The sequence below is a fragment of the Anser brachyrhynchus genome (genome assembly GCF_964034855.1).
Source record: "Anser brachyrhynchus genome assembly, chromosome: 4".
In the NCBI taxonomy this organism is placed as follows: Eukaryota; Metazoa; Chordata; class Aves; order Anseriformes; family Anatidae; genus Anser; species Anser brachyrhynchus.
Genome location: NC_137698.1, coordinates 19,830,031 through 19,846,116, shown reverse-complemented (window position 1 = coordinate 19,846,116; position 16,086 = coordinate 19,830,031). Strand labels below are relative to the sequence as shown.

The following is a 16,086-nucleotide window of genomic DNA, read 5'->3' as shown; positions in this document are numbered from 1 at the left end:
GCATCCGATTTCTGAACTCCCCCTTTGCCATTGCTTGACAACTTTACCCACATCATCAAAAAGTGATGTGGGTTAAAAACTCCCTCAGCTTTTATATTTTCTGCACTGGTGCAGTATAAATAAGAAGTAAGGCCATTTTTAATGTAATCTTAGCAATTATTTGGCACAAACCTGCAAAGATTAATGAAATTAATACAACAATAGGAAAGAATACAAATTTCTAGCCAGATATGTGACACCATTGGATTAGGCTTACATCATTTTTCATTTTCCAGAGAAATGGAGAGGAAAACACTGTTACTGTAGAATGTCTGAAGACATACACAGTACATATACACATACATATGAAAGACCAGCTTTGCCTTGCAAAGCAATCAGTCTCTTGCAGGATAAAGCTGGCTTTCAAAATTCCAGCCAGGGAGTTAAGGAAACTCAGTGCAAATATAAATCCCCAGCAGCTATTTTTGGATATATACACATAGCACATTCGTGTCAGCTAGTACTGGCAGATACAAAACACACCAGTGTAACTGCTAGGTGGTCTGAACTCTGAATGATGCCTCTGAAGTTTTTTGTTGTTGTTGTTTGTTGTTTTTCTGAGACACTGGTCAGAGAAAGACAATTACCTGCTGATCTCAACATAAAAATCTAGGGATTTCCTTGCTGAACTTATCTGTAAATACAACTAGGATTCAGAAACTGATAAAAAGAATGAAAACTATTCTCCCCCATTCTCCCTTAACATGCTCTTTCTCAAGCCATTATGTTATCCTTATCCTCTGTGGAGGGGAAGTCAACCTTTTTGTGGCATAAACGTAATGTTGGAGATTTGCTGCAGAGGACTATCTGGAAACATGGCTAAAGTTCGGATTGCAGTTCAGTAACTATCAGCTTGCAAACTCTTGGTAGTTTTTGTTTCCTATTTGAATGGAAAGACAAAGCTCAGCAACCTCCTTTCATTCTCTATTAGAGCATTAGGAGAATTTGTCTTCTAACAATAGAGCATCCTTCCCTCAATGCATTCATCAAAGTGAACAATATTAGGAAACAGCTAGTGGCTGTTCTTTCTGGTAGCACACCGATGCTATCTACATATCTATATATTTTATCCTCTGTACCAAAACTGAGATTGAGATGGCAAATATAAATAAATTGTGTGTTTCCTTGAATATTTATATAACACTAAGTGAACATTTCTAAGGAATCTGTTTTTTAACAGTATAAGTTTTGTACATAATACATACTTAGAACCATATTCATTGAGTAGAAACATCTCAAAGTGAACTACCTTTACTGTCCTTATCTTTATCTATACCTAATGTTTTCTCAGCATCTAAATGGGAAAATATATTAAGGTGTCAACCTTATCTGACTGATCATCATAGCTAATATCCATAATACTTACCTCTGCATATCAGTGCAATTTATCCTACAGATAAAGTCTGATCTTTATCCACCAGTATATTAATTACTTTATTATTATTATTATTATTACTATTACTATTATTGTTATTATAGTTATTGTTATTATTATTATTTCATATATGTTTAATCCAGTCACTATGTTAACACCAAAATTTGAAATGGCACAACAGAGAGCTATTCCAATATCTGTGGGATCACTTTGTGATAGCCAAGGCCTTAATCCTGTTAAGATTTGTTTTCATTTAGTATTAAACATCATGAATTGTCTCGCTCAAGTAAAAATATTTGTACTGTAAACAAGTCACAATAAATACAGATATTCTTCTGTGGATATTTAAAGCTGAAATACAGATATTTTATAGCAGTGGAATTTTCAAGAGGTTGAGTGAAAATCTGCTACAAAAAAAGACTTTTAACCAGATGAGATAAATTCCATATAAGATTGCGTCTTTTAAAATAAATTTGAATGTGATGTTTTCAAATGTTGTGTAGTACTTAAAGTATGATCACAGAAGAATAGCATGCTTTTTAAATCCCTGTCACAGTAAGAAGAGTGTGCTTTTATTTTCTCATGGGTGCATATTTTAAAGTTAAAATATATACACTTTGAATAGTTATTTTTTAAAAAAAGATACATTCTTTGTGTAGTGATGACTACTAGGTGAGGACTACTTTTATCAGAATATTTATGAACATATATGTAACTGAAAACTAGACACTGACTGTCTTTTATGGGTATCTGTCTCATCCTTAGAGAAATCACGTTCTGAAAGTCTAACTATTCATTTTCTATTCTCATCTAAGAAAGTAAAGTATTTTCCAAACTACATTATATGTTACTTTTTAAGATTAAATGCAATAAATCCGAAGTTGCCAGAAAGAGCAAATTCTATGCATAGGCCATATAAAAGGGAGACAGTACCAGTAGCTTTATTACTGGATATTTATTGAACAGACAGGTAGCAAGGACAGACAAGCAAATATGACAAAAGTGAAAGAATTCTGCTGGTTACTTCATTTTTTTCTGGGATTGTATAAGAATGTACAATTTATACATTAATTGGATGACAAAAAATGTTGAAGATAAATGTGTTTCTCACTGGAACATTCATCGCGTTTTTCACGCTTGTTGGAGTTTCCTAAGAAAAGTTATGAACTGAACAATGTTACATTGTTGTTAATGGTTTAGATTTTTTTAACTGAAGACTCATCTCTAGTTTTTCTCATAACTCTATGAGACGCAGGGGGTCTCACTGACCAGGTAGAAAGCCTTACCACATCTGCACTGGTGTCTTCCTTAAAGGCAATTATAGCTACAAGCCAAAGCTGATTTTCATTTGGCAATTTTTTTCTTTGAAGTAATTTCCATTCATTGTGTACCATCAAAGAAGTTCAAAATTTTGTCTTGTTCAAGATGCTCATTCTCAGAGGACTCTTTTGAACATTTCATACAGTGTACTGAAAACATGGAACACTCATCTCAGTAAATTTTCTAGATGCTTCCTTGCTGAGTAAACTACTCTTATTGGGCTTAGGGTCTTTCTTGAAGCCTTGTTCTTCAAAATAGCTGGAGGGATTGTATCTCAACAGTCTGATCGAAAACACATTCCAAGTGTTTTCTGCAGAGAAATATTTGGTATTCTGTTTCTTTCAATACACAGATGAAGAGTAGGACACCCATGCAAGCTTCCTTAGCAGCATGTGTTGTGCATTCAAAAGCAAAACAAAATAAACAATATTCTATACATCATAGAGAATGAAGTTGTATCTGCAATTGACTAAAATCACTGTACCACTTCAGAATGCCAGTATTATTACTACTCATTGATAGTCCTCAGCAAGAATTATTCCTTATTTACCTTCCCACTTGTAAATGATGTACAACATTTTAACATTAATAGCATAGTGCCTTAATAGCATCCTGCATTGCTGTTATTACAATAATGTTTCATGAAACTAACTGCAGCTTTCCCTGTCTCTCCACGATGAATGTCCATAAGAAGCAACCTGAAATTTTATAAAACAAAATTGACAGCTGCAATGCTGTGTTTATGCAATGCATTTCCCAGACTACCTTTTGTCTTAGAAGTATGATAGTGTCCATTGGTAGGCAGAAAAGCTCGCACGTTTAAACTGAAAAAGAGAAATTGCAAATGGCACACTACAAAACTGGCTTTGTTTCATAGGACGGTAGAAAGAAGTTTTGAGATATGATTCGGTATTGTCCAATATATATTTTGAAAATTATTAGCATATTATTGATATTTATCAAATAATTGAAAGTAGTTACCCAGTTATTAAAGCTATTACTTTTTTACTGTTCTCCTTAAAAAGAAAATAATTTTTCAGGTAACTGTCAAACAGGACATCCTTCTCAATTTACACTTGCTATTCCTTGCAATTATACTAATTATACATCCTGAATATCTGTATTGAAAATTAGATTTGTTGTATTATTTTGTTATTATATTTACTCCAGATGGAACCATGTTTTCAAAAGTGCTTTTCTTTGTTTAATAGTTTAAGAAAATTAACACCTATATTTGAACTACAAACAGAAATCACAATATGTGATGAGATGAACATAACAACGGGGCAGTTAAAAGATAAAGTAAGATTATTTAATGTCTTGGAAAAAAAATAATACAACCAGATAATACAGATATAGATTTAGCAATGAATTATTGTTTTGAAATATGAATAGTTGAATATTCTTCATTTATAAATAAGAATGAATGTTTTATTGATGACACATCAAACTGGTAGAGATCACCTCCATTTGAACTGGTCTTTAAGCAGCTGTAATGGGACCCAGGATCCCTCCTTGTCTTTAGAATCCATTTATTGGATTAAGAGAGATTCTGATCCAATTAAGAAATATTATTGTACTGTAGCTCTCAATACAAAGTATATAGTGCTTAGTTTAGGAGGGGGAGACATTTTGAAGAAGCTGATCTGTTTAGAAAATCAATTCAAGTAGCAGTCTGGGAAAAGCTGAAATTAAATTAAAATCTTTAAGAAGAATTTGGGGAAGATTTAAGAGTGCGTTACTTAAACTGAGCAGTGTGGCTGTTGATAAGCTATACTTTGTATCTTTAATTTTATGCTTTAATGATCATAGAAATTAATAACATTTTAAAAACAGTGTCATCTCCATGAAGAGAAGTTCAACTGTATTTTACAGGAGCAAAATAAAAAAATGCGTGGAAAATCTCAAATAAACATTTAATCTTTGGAGGAAAAAAAATAAAGTTGAAAACTCACATAATTTAAATACCACATCTAAATATTAATATTGTATTTTCCATGTTTTTTTTTTTTTTTGAAATATAATTAGAAAAGTCTTTACCCCATAAAACAAATCCTACAAAATCTTTCAGCAGGACCACTACCATCAGTGTACTACTTTACTACTACTACTTATTCATCATACTGCATATTATACTGGATTTGAGAAAAGAGCCATTTAACTGCAATTAAAAATAAAATACTCAGATCAGACAGCCAAAGACAAGCAGATAAAACTGAAATTAGCAAGAGATACAAACTGCCTTGAAATATGCTGTGGGGTGAACAATAGATGGAGACATGATAGGCAGATGAATAAATAAATAACAGGCTTTAACTGCAACAGCAACAAATACTAGTTATACCACATTTATTGGAAGTAGAATTCCAAAAAGATATCTATGTATAAATACAGACGCACATACATGGTTCATTAATAATGACTTGTTACACATTTTCATAAATTATCTATTAATAACCGATATAAATAATGTGGTTATATTGTATGTTAATAATAATGTAGGAGTGGTATTTCATTTATTAAACTGCACACAGGTCTCAGGGAAGCAAAAATCCTGAATCCTAGCATATTTGTCCTCAATTACTTTTAAATTTTATAATGTCATTTTTTTTTCCAAAGATCTCACAGAGTACAATGCAAAACCAATAACCAGATGAATGGAGAACATCTGGTTTGTTCTGATCAGTTTTCTGGTATTGACATTTGTAGATTTTCTACTGCAGTAACTGCAAAAAGATGCCTGGGAGATGTATTTTTACAAAAACTCCAGTTTCACATTAGCCTGTTTCTGTCTTCAAGCGCAAAGATGAACACATCACATGCTTGATATAATTTCATGAAATTATTTGTTAGTTAGTGGGTGTTTGTGTTTTCTCTAATGTCAGTAATTCATCATTTCAGTAAAATTCAGCGAGCATCATCTCCCAAACCAGCCCTGGGTCTCAGTGCTACATACTCCTTGCACTCTCCAGTTTGATGTCTAAGCAGAAGATGGCTGAGAGACCAGAAGAAATAATCTTTAAATTAAAGCAGATAATTTTGGTGGTTTAAAAAACAAAAAAAAATATTAAGAAACTGAGCTATTGGCTGTAAACTGATAAAACTGAAAATATGTTTATTGAGTTTATTGAATTTTTTTTTCTTTAAGAAGAGAAAAGAAGGCTCCATGGACTCCTTATAGCAGACTTCCAATAGCTAAAGTGGTCCTACTGGAAAGCTAGGGAGAGACTCTTCATCAGGGAATGTAGTGATAGCACAAGGAGTAACAGCTTTAAACTAGACGGGTAGATTTAGATTAGATAAGAAAGATAGATAGATAAGATAGATAAGATAGATAAGATAGATAGATAAGAGATAGATAGATTAGATAAGAAATTCTTTACTGTGAGGGTGGTGAGGCACTGGAACAGTTTGCCCAGAGAAGCTGTGGTTGCCGCATCCCTGGAAGTGTTCAAGGCCGGGTTGGATGGGGCTTTGAGCAACCTGATTTACCTGATTTAGTGGGAGGTGTCCATGCCCATGGCATGGGGGTTGGAACTTGATGATCTTTAAAATTGCTTCCAACCCATACCATTCAATGATTCTATGATTCTTCAAACAAACAAAGAAAAACAACAACAACAACAAAAAAAACACTTCATATTATCTGTTTTCAGATAATATGTTCTTGGTTTTTTTGGAACAAATGGTTGTGTAATACAAAGACTGATATTACTATTATATATCAGAGAATCAAAATTTTATGATGTCTGACAAGGACTGTTAGTATAAATATTTTTAAATGATTTGTCTTCATTATTATGCTTCAATATGTAAAGAATCCCAAGGTAAATATAGAAAAGTTTACTTGAAACTGTGAAATGCTAAGTGATTGGCAAGGAAATTGCCAGCAATGTTTCAGAAGTGGAAAGATACCAGCAAGTATGTGTAACAGAACTGCTGAGATGGATATTTTTCTGTTTTATTTTTCTGTCTTAAAGTTTCCCAGTAGTGAGTGATCATTTCAATGTCATCACAGAATTTCCATTGCCAAATGTTTCATTAACTTAGCTATAGACAAACAGCAATAAACGTATATTTAATTAAGCTAATGATGGACTTACTTCCTTTTAACAAGGGAAACAAAAGGATTTGTTTATAAAATTTAATGGGATATATAATAAACACAGTGCATTAACAATGCATGAAGGCCAAGCAGAGGATCCATAACTTGTAACAGTACATTAATACTTCTGGTTTTGCTTATACCTACTACAGCAGATTGAAATATTTCACCTATAAAATTATATCCCAACTTTATATGCAATCTGTTTGTTAAGGCATGAGATTTGATTATGCTTACTTGTTTAGATGCACATGTGGCTAGCTAGCATGATATAAACAGTCTTTCACAGTACTTAACTCAGAATTTGACCTTCCAAAGAAATCGTGAGCAGATGTTCTGTCTAGTGGGTAAGGTAATATTCCCTTTTTTTTTCCCTTTTTTTTTTCTTTCCTTTTTTTTTTTTAAACTTAACTGCTCACTTAATTCTAGTACACTACTATTTAATTGTATTTTTATTTTTTGAGAGCTTTGTGTGTGTGTGTTTTTTGTTTTTTTTTTTGTTCTTTTTTTTGAGGGGGGGGAAGAATGAAAAAGTCCAATTATTTGTTGCTATGTATCATCCTAAAACACAAGATTCATGTGTAAAGAAAAAAAAAAGAGTAATTGTTTGATTAGGGTTTACTCTCTTTCCTTCTTTCTTTTTCTTTTTCTTTCTTTCTTTCTTTTCTTTCTTTCTTTTTCTTTCTTTCTTTCTTTCTTTCTCTTTCTTTCTTTCTTTCTTTCTTTCTTTCTTTCTTTCTTTCTTTCTTTCTTTCTTTCTTTCTTTCTTTCTTTCTTTTTTTCTTTCTTTTTCTTTCTTTCCTTCTTTCCTTCTTTCCTTCTTTCCTCTCTCTCTCTTTCTCTCTTTCTCTCTTTCTCTCTTTCTTTCATTTATTTGGTTTGTTTTCTTCGTTTGCATTTTTTTTTTTTCCCCTTGGGGACGCTGTGTAAGGGAGGCAGAAAAGAAAGACAGCACCATTGTCAAAAGGGTCAGAAATGATGTTTCAGAAACAGAAATGGAATAAAATCCCTCAGGTGGATTAAGGTCAAGACACAAATTATCTCATGTTCTAATTTTGGGGAATTCAAAATTTTGTTTGATGGTTGTGTGTGCATATATTTCTGTGAAAAATGTTGTTCAAAATGCCAAATTGTGCTCTATTTTTTCTTGGGCTAACACTGTTCTATCTACTGGAAATCACAGTCTGTCTGAGCAGCTCTTGTATGAAAGCCTGCTTTCTCCAGCGGGTTTTCAGAGAATGAATGAATTTTTCAAAACAGAGGAAAAGAGAGTATTTTATGAGCTTAATGCAGAAAAGCAGGCAAGCAGACTACAGGGCTGTTTTCAGTAGGGAAATCAGATACAGAATACTGTATTTGCTCTTTGACTTGTTTCCAAAAAAAAAAAAAGTAGGTAAAAATGGTAAACTGTATTTGTTTTTGTAGTTGTAAAAGACACTGTTCAACACTGCACCTTATCTATATCTAACAAATACACAGATTTTTGTGGACTACCTGAACTAGAACGAGATACAAGGAAATCAAGAAATGTGACTCCACCACCAAGCCCACCATACCTTGTGTTATGAGGCAGCTGCCCTTATTTTTCATAGTCTCATAATTTTCATGTTAAAGCCATAACTGGTTTTCACTGCTACCATCAAGCTTATCCATTTATTTTTATTCTATCTGTCACTTTTAACCTTCTATGTATTTCTCTTCTTCCCCTTTCTGCTTTCCTACCAAGGATTTTGTGCAGTTTGGCAAGTACTTTCTTTTGCCATGTAGCTCCATGTGCTTTCCCAGCCAGCTGGTTCTCTCTCTGGAGTTGTAGTGATCATCATTTGTGATTAAAACAACATGAAGATCTCCACTATGGAAATGTCACTGAGCAAACCTTACAGGTACAAAATGTTTTTTAATTAGCTTGCATTTTAAATGCATATTGCATTATTCTGCATGCCAAAATGGCTCAGTTATGGATAATTATTTTCATGTAGTGACAATAGATTCATACAAGGGCTATTGAGGAAAGAGTATTGGAGAAATGCCAGCTGTTATGAAATGAACAAAAATATTAATCATTCAGAGCTTCTACTCACCAACTAAAGTTATTTTATTTGTCAACATTTATAATACTACATTAGTGCCATACTAGCACTATTTTGCTCCCTGGAGTTATATTTGTACTTCACGTATACTAACCAAGTCAGTCTATAGCACTCCATATTCACACTATAATACATTGAAATGACTGGATATTTTACAGTCAGCTTCAATGGGGCAGCAAGTTTATCTGAGATGTCTTTTCCAAGGTCACACAAGAAATAAATCTTTGTGCTAAAAACAGAATCCAGATGTCAGCTGAATATAATCAGCAGAAATATTTCTGTAGATGCTGCTCCTATCATCAGAGCCCTGGGTGAATGTTTGGTATCCCTCACTCACGTTTTCAGTTCAAACCTTCCCTTCCCCATTGTGACCCCAAGACTTCTTTATGGCACTAGCCAAGTGATCTACGTTCCCCAAACCTGTCAGAGTCTCTTGCATGTCATCAGACAACAGATGTGCGGAATAGCCCTGTGCATCTAACCCAGCTGAGCATGCTCCAGGAGCAGGGTTAATGTTCATGGCAAAGCTCTGATGAAGCTGAGCATGATGACTGCTTGCAGAGTGTGTTCACTGACTGTATATCACCATCAGACACCAAACCACTCTAATCTGAAAATAAAACAGAGTGAAAAACATAAGATATGAGTAGCAGTCACTGCAAATCACTGAAGACTATTTGTAACAAGATGCAAGGGATTTGCAGTTCCCATTAGAGTTAATATCACTTCTGTGGCTAAAAAATCCAGGCACTAATGCTCCTCACGCTAAACCACTTTCCTGTTCTCAGTACCGTTCTAATAAAATCCAAATGAAGGGATTTAAATGGAAGCCATCCACAGTGTCAATGATATGCTGTTGTTGGTTATCCTGAGATGTGCAGTATCAACAACTGGGCAGCAGTGCTGAGTGTATGGACAAAATCCAAAATTTTTTTTTTTCGGTACTTAGGGCTTTCTCGCTTGCATGACACATATTGAACTATAAGGTTGCCAAAATAACTTGTGTGGAAGCCCTGTGCTACCAGGAGATAAAAACACTGAACTAATTGTTTGTATTAGGCCTCCAGGCCTTGTGGCATTTTGTATGCAAATACATTTGGGCTTACATGTGTATTAAGTCAAATCAATGAAATTATCACTATAGAATGAATTGAAATGGTAGACCATTCCCTTTAATTTGAAAAGGATTTGCAATTCAGCAGTTCCATAAAAAGCTAATTGAAATGTACTTACGTGGCTGAAAAGCAGTGATAAATTTATGAAATGAACACAATTATTTTTAGCTGTCAAAATCATAAGCTGTAGATAGATAATTTACCAGCTAATAGGATTGAAAACACATGATTTAATTCAAGAGATGAGTCCAATAGAAATATGAAAAAGATGAGAGTACAGAAAAAATGATATATCAATTTAAATGTGCCGTTGAGCAAAGTATGTAAGCATAGATGTAGGTCTAAGCATGACTGTCCCAGTAACTTCACAATACAAATTCTTTGCAAATTTTTTAGCAAGATCTCTAGCAAAGCTTAGTAAAGTGCTGGAGAAGTTTGACAAAGTTCTCACTGAATGACTGAGCATAATTTCAACTATGGCATTCTCTCGGTGAGAAAAGATTTGCTATTTTAATGGACACTTTTCACCTCATGTAAAGCCCATCTAAAATTATGATGCACAGTGCTAAATAATTTATTGGTCACAACAAAAAGCAGAGGTTTTTTTTTTTTTTTTTTCAGAGTAGATTAGTTTGATATTCAGACATGAGGGAGGCTAAAAATCGAACTGTTGTTGATGCTGTCATTAGTAATGTAAAGCTCATGAAGTCTGGATTTTTTTCAGTGATCTCTTGATCTCTTTCCAACTTTTATTCTTTCCAATTCCCCATCCTTCTCTTTAATCCCTTTTTTTTTTTCTTCACTTTTATCAGATCTTTTTTACAGACGTTTACAGAAATTTCAAACTGGTGACTACAATATATACAACCTGAAAACAATATTTTTTAATGTAAAATTATATTGTTGTTTTTTCAGGTGCATGTAGGGAACTGAGAGAAGGGTAAAAGTTCTGCACTTGTAATTCAATGTTTTTCCCATACTAAGGGCAGTGACTATTCCCTAAACTCAAAAACTACTTCTACTCCCTATTGTCCCATTTAGTAATTTAGTCTTTTATTTTCTAATAAAAGCATCTAATATAGTTCTCTGTTTTAGTAGCACCATTTTGCTTTTCACTTGCCTCATCATACAGAAAATATTTAATTTCTTGATTTTGGTAAGAAAATTTGTCCCAAGTCACAAGAAGAGAAAGACTGTCATTTAACTTTTCCTGAATAACATCTGAGATTTAAATTTTCAGCTTTTTCAGAAGGATGATGTTTGTTCTTCTGTTCTTCATTTCATACCCATTCACTAGCAAACTTGAGAATAAGTATTAAAAACATGATTATGAAATCCAGTAGTATCTAGAACAGATTAATGTGACTAAAATTCATGCAATTCTATAAATGCATAACTATTTCTCCATGTACTAGAAATGTCAATGTCCCCACGTAACTTTTATTTTGTAGTCCAACCTGATGAAAAACAGTATGAGCATAAAGATTACTCAAAGACAGCAGTGAGACACAGTTACATACTTTATTTAGAGTTTTCTCCAGAGAAAATGAAGTGTCAAGAAAAGGAAGATGAAAATAACATTGTTTTACTTTTCCTTTAATTTACTGAAAGCAGTCTGGATGTTTAAAGTCAGTTATGTATAATTATATTCCTTTCAAAACTTTCAGGACTATTTTGCTTCCTGGTGCTTATGTAAAGGAAAAGGCAGAACTATATAAACTTGGACTTCCAATTTCCATTGAAGAACACTCTTAAGCTATGGGTAGGAATCCCATCTCCCAGATCCAGAGCTGAATTTCATATCCAGGTGCTTAATGCCAGATCAAATTTAAAAAAAAAATAAAAATTGTTCATCTTCAGAATTTATGTTTGAAATCCAGATTTTAAAAAAAAAGTGTTTTGGAACCATCTTTAACATCATATCTGTCTTGCTGTTAATTTGAAAAATAAATATTTTTCTATATAAACTGACCCTCCTGTTATGCCTACAGGTATCTGATCTGATCTATAGTGGTACATAAAGCTGATTACATTAAAGGAAATCAGAAAACCAAGGTGCTGAAAACACAAGTGAAAGGTCATACAACTAAGTCCTAGCATAATATTATTTTCGTTTTTTTTCATATAATTTGCTTAACTGTATTAACATCAATATTCATCAAATACCTACAATATTCAGTCTCATTACTTTGAAAGCAATGCCGTTATTGATACAGCTGCATTGAGTTGTTGCCACCTGATGTAACCTTTTAAAAAAATATTTGTTAAAAATATTAAAAATGTGTTAAAAAGAGAAATATTTAGAATTTATAAAGTCCATTTTATTCAGCATATCAGTTACATTTAGCAATGCACTGTCCTGTAGAGTAACCTATGGAGTAAATACAATTCTTTTCTCCAAGAATTTCAAAATGTTCAGCAAATCTTAATTAATAAATATTAATCCAAAAGAACTAGAGCCAAGCACAAGGGCATATATTTGGAACAAAGAATGCTGATTATACCTACCAGGTGATAGAGAAGTGATTCAGAAAAGCAATTAATAGGTCATCCTGAGTAATCATCACTACATCACTTTTGAGTGCAATGTTGCAGTGAAATGGCCAGGTGAAATTTTTGGATATATAAAAGAAAGAATATCAGTTAGAAATATGATAGTTACCCTTTCTCAACAGACAGCAATGAGAACAATGTTATGAAAATATTATTCAGGCTTGGGAATCACATCTCATAAAAGATATGCATGTGTTCTACCCTTTTGGAAAGACCCCAAAAGGGAATAACGAAACACTTAAAAGGAAAGAAAAATAAGGATTTTCACATTTAAAGATTTTTGCCTCATCAAACAGGATTTTGTAAAGCTATACCTCTACTGTATGAACACATACAAACTTCCTTAATAAAGTAGTGATTTCCAAATGTATATAGATGATGTGAAACACAGTATTTATTTGTAATTCTGAGTTTAGTACAGCCTAGAAATAAGGTATCAATGAGAAGAGTTAAAAACTGTGAACTGATGTGGTACACACTCTCTCTCGCCAGGACGCTTCATAACGTGCAGTTGCATACTTTACAGGTATGCTGTTTTCCAGATTCTGTGGAAATAAATAAATAAATAAATGGATTATCATTATTATTCTTAGGGAATAGGGAAGTGTATATTAGAAATATATATTCCATGATAATTATTCTAAGCAGTTAAGTCTGGGTGCCACACAAAAAGCTCATCTTCACTCTTTCCTCTAGATGTCCAGAGAAAAAGAGGAATTGCCTGTGTTATTCTCAGCATGCAGAAAGTACTACACTAGTTTCTCTTGAATTTAATGCATGTGAGCATGAGGGAGCTTTCCTAAAGCGTTCAGAAATTAATTTTTGTTTTTTACCCCTGGGGAAAAAAAAAAAAAAGATGTTTTATTTTATTTTTTTTCTCTTCTCCCCAGCTTCCTCTGAAACCTGCTTTGGATAGTCAGAGAACACTATACTGAGAAGAACAAGCTATGACGTTAAAAAAAAAAAAAAAGGTATAAAATCATCTTGAATCTTTTGTAGACACTAATATCATAGCAGGATCAGCATACCCACATATTCAGATGAGTTTTTTCCTTCTTTACAATAACAGTGACTCTAAAGATTTTTTTTTTTTCCTACAATTTGGAGTTTATGATAAGGATTGCCAAAATATGACCTCTTCAGTTTATCTCAAAAAATTAATTTCCTAAGACTCTGGAGGAGATTAGGTTATTGGCAGGACTTAGATATTTCTCTTTATTAATGGTAATCACCCAGTATAGTTTCCTGAAGATTGAGATGTTTTTGTCTACCTGCAGCCTTCAGGAGGACTTCTAGCACCCTATTTCACAGTTCAGAGGACTAGATAGCCTGGCTTCATTTGACCTGAAACACTTAGATATTAATCGCATTTTCTCTTTTATATACAAAAAAATTATTGTATTTTTGATATATATTTTTAGAGTATTTTTTATATACAAAAACATCCATATGTAAGGTCAGATCTGGAAATAGATCCATACAGCTCAGTTCACAAACCAGAGGTTCTTTACTCCAGGATAAATCAGCAAGTGTTTTGGAGGTTAACAGATTCCATTAGGGTATAGCAAATGTTACTATAATGTGAGCAATAACTCCAAGAACCATGTGCCTTCCTGCAAGTTAATTGATGTCCCCAATGAGGCAGCTGTTGCTTCTGAACTAAATTTAGAAATTGGATCACTGATAATGAACCTTCAATGCATTTCTATTATTTCAAATATCAAGATGATCTAGTTGATGTTCTGTAAGTATTTATTATATAAGAACAGATTATTGCAAGATTCAAGGAACAGATTACATAAAATAGTAATAAAAAGGTCACAGACTTGTGATTTAAGCTGAGTGATGTTGATTGTTTTTGTGTTCTATGTTGTGCAAAAAGTAATATTTTCATTAAACACTTTGTATTACAGAGCTAGTGAAATAAAGCAATTAGTCAGTGAGGTGTGTTTTCTTATTATTTTTATGTTATTAAAAGTGTGAAATAGTGCATTATTTAGGATTATCTCAATGATACATATTTTACAACCGTCACATATTCTTTTGCAGTGCAACTTTTTGTGAAAGAACTTTTCTTCTTGTGAAAACTATTTTCTGTTTTCAGAACACATGGGGCAACGTTCCCAAGTCTTCTGTAGATATTAAATGACTGAAAAGACTGAAATGACTGAAAGAAATACAAATATTGCAATTATTTTGTGATTTAGTGTATTCTTTAAATTTTAAAACAAAGCAAAATAAGTTACTCAGAGGTCAAGAGACTCAGGATGTGTCTGCATGAGTATTTTACTTTGGATAGAGAGTGCAGTTTTCAAATGAATTCTATTTATTCTTGCTTAATACAGTTTCTTTGTATTGTCTCATGAACTGGGTTTCTCTGTCAGCTTCTCAGAGAGCTCAGTCACAAAAAAGAAATTTGATACCTTCAGGCTGCATGAGTCATTCTTTTTTTTTTTTTTTAAGACCCTTATGAAGATGATGCATAGGCTCTAGTGAGACTAAACCAGAATGTGTGCTTCATATCCTCCAATTAATGGGCTCTGCTAACACTCCAATTGCCAATGGACATTGAAACCAAGATAACACCTCTAAATTCCTACCAAATGGATGCTGAGAACTTGGCATAAAGAATCCCATGTCTCAGATTGGCTCCTGATGTACCAGTCCAATAGCTATTGAGAAAATAACTTGAGTTGTCAATGAAACTAAATGAGAAAGGAGGACTAAGCAGCTGGACAACTTCCTCACTCACTTTCGTTGTCCAATCACCTCCTGTCTACAGCTCAGAGGTGAGCTGTTGTTTTTTTGGTTTTGATAGAAGACTTCTGTTTTTCTATCGTGCTGTTTTTCCATTAAAAGTAAATAAATAAATAAAAAGTTTGTTCTTCCCACATAAACAGGTGTGTTACTTGAACTGATTAACAAATCACACTACATTTCAAATTTTGACAAGCAGCAACAATATAATCTCTAAACCTAAAAACATGTATATCCCTTCAGTACTTAACCCATTATGACCTTCTAGGGAGAAAATTTTTTGTGGCCAAAGCCCAACTAGAGTTGAAACTGGCCATGTCTGTGGGAGGCAATAAAAATGTTTTTTTTAGGTATGTGAACAGAAAAAGGAGAACCAAAGAAAACATAGGTCCACTACTAGACGGGGAAGGTCTCCTCACAGACAATGACATAGGCAAAGCAGAGACGTTTAATGCCTTCTTCGCCTCTGTCTTCAACACTGATGATGGGCTTCAGGACAGGGTGCCCTGAGCTGGAGGACCATGACAGTAGTCACATGGAGTGGTCACTCCCAACCGACCCTGAATGTGTGCGGGATTTGCTGCACCACCTGGATCCATACAAGTCCATGGGTCCGGATGGGATTCATCCCAGGGTGCTTAAAGAGCTGGCTGACGTCATCACGGGACCTCTCTCAATTATTTTTCAATGATCTTGGGAATCTGGAGAGGTCCCAGGGGACTGGAAGCTGGC

At 33.6% G+C, this 16,086-nt stretch overlaps 1 long non-coding RNA gene across 1 annotated transcript in view; it reads right to left on the bottom strand.

The window, feature by feature from the left end:
- Window positions 1-4,023: 4,023 nt before the first annotated feature.
- Window positions 4,024-16,086, bottom strand: part of LOC308193994 — a 14,677-nt gene continuing 2,614 nt past the window's right edge. The window contains exons 1-3 of the long non-coding RNA XR_013950157.1: window positions 13,077-16,086; window positions 12,553-12,618; window positions 4,024-9,539 (exon numbers count right to left, since the gene is read on the bottom strand). The exon at window positions 13,077-16,086 is cut by the window's right edge and continues 2,614 nt beyond it. This is a non-coding gene — a long non-coding RNA (uncharacterized lncRNA). The remainder of the gene's footprint in view (window positions 9,540-12,552; window positions 12,619-13,076) is intronic.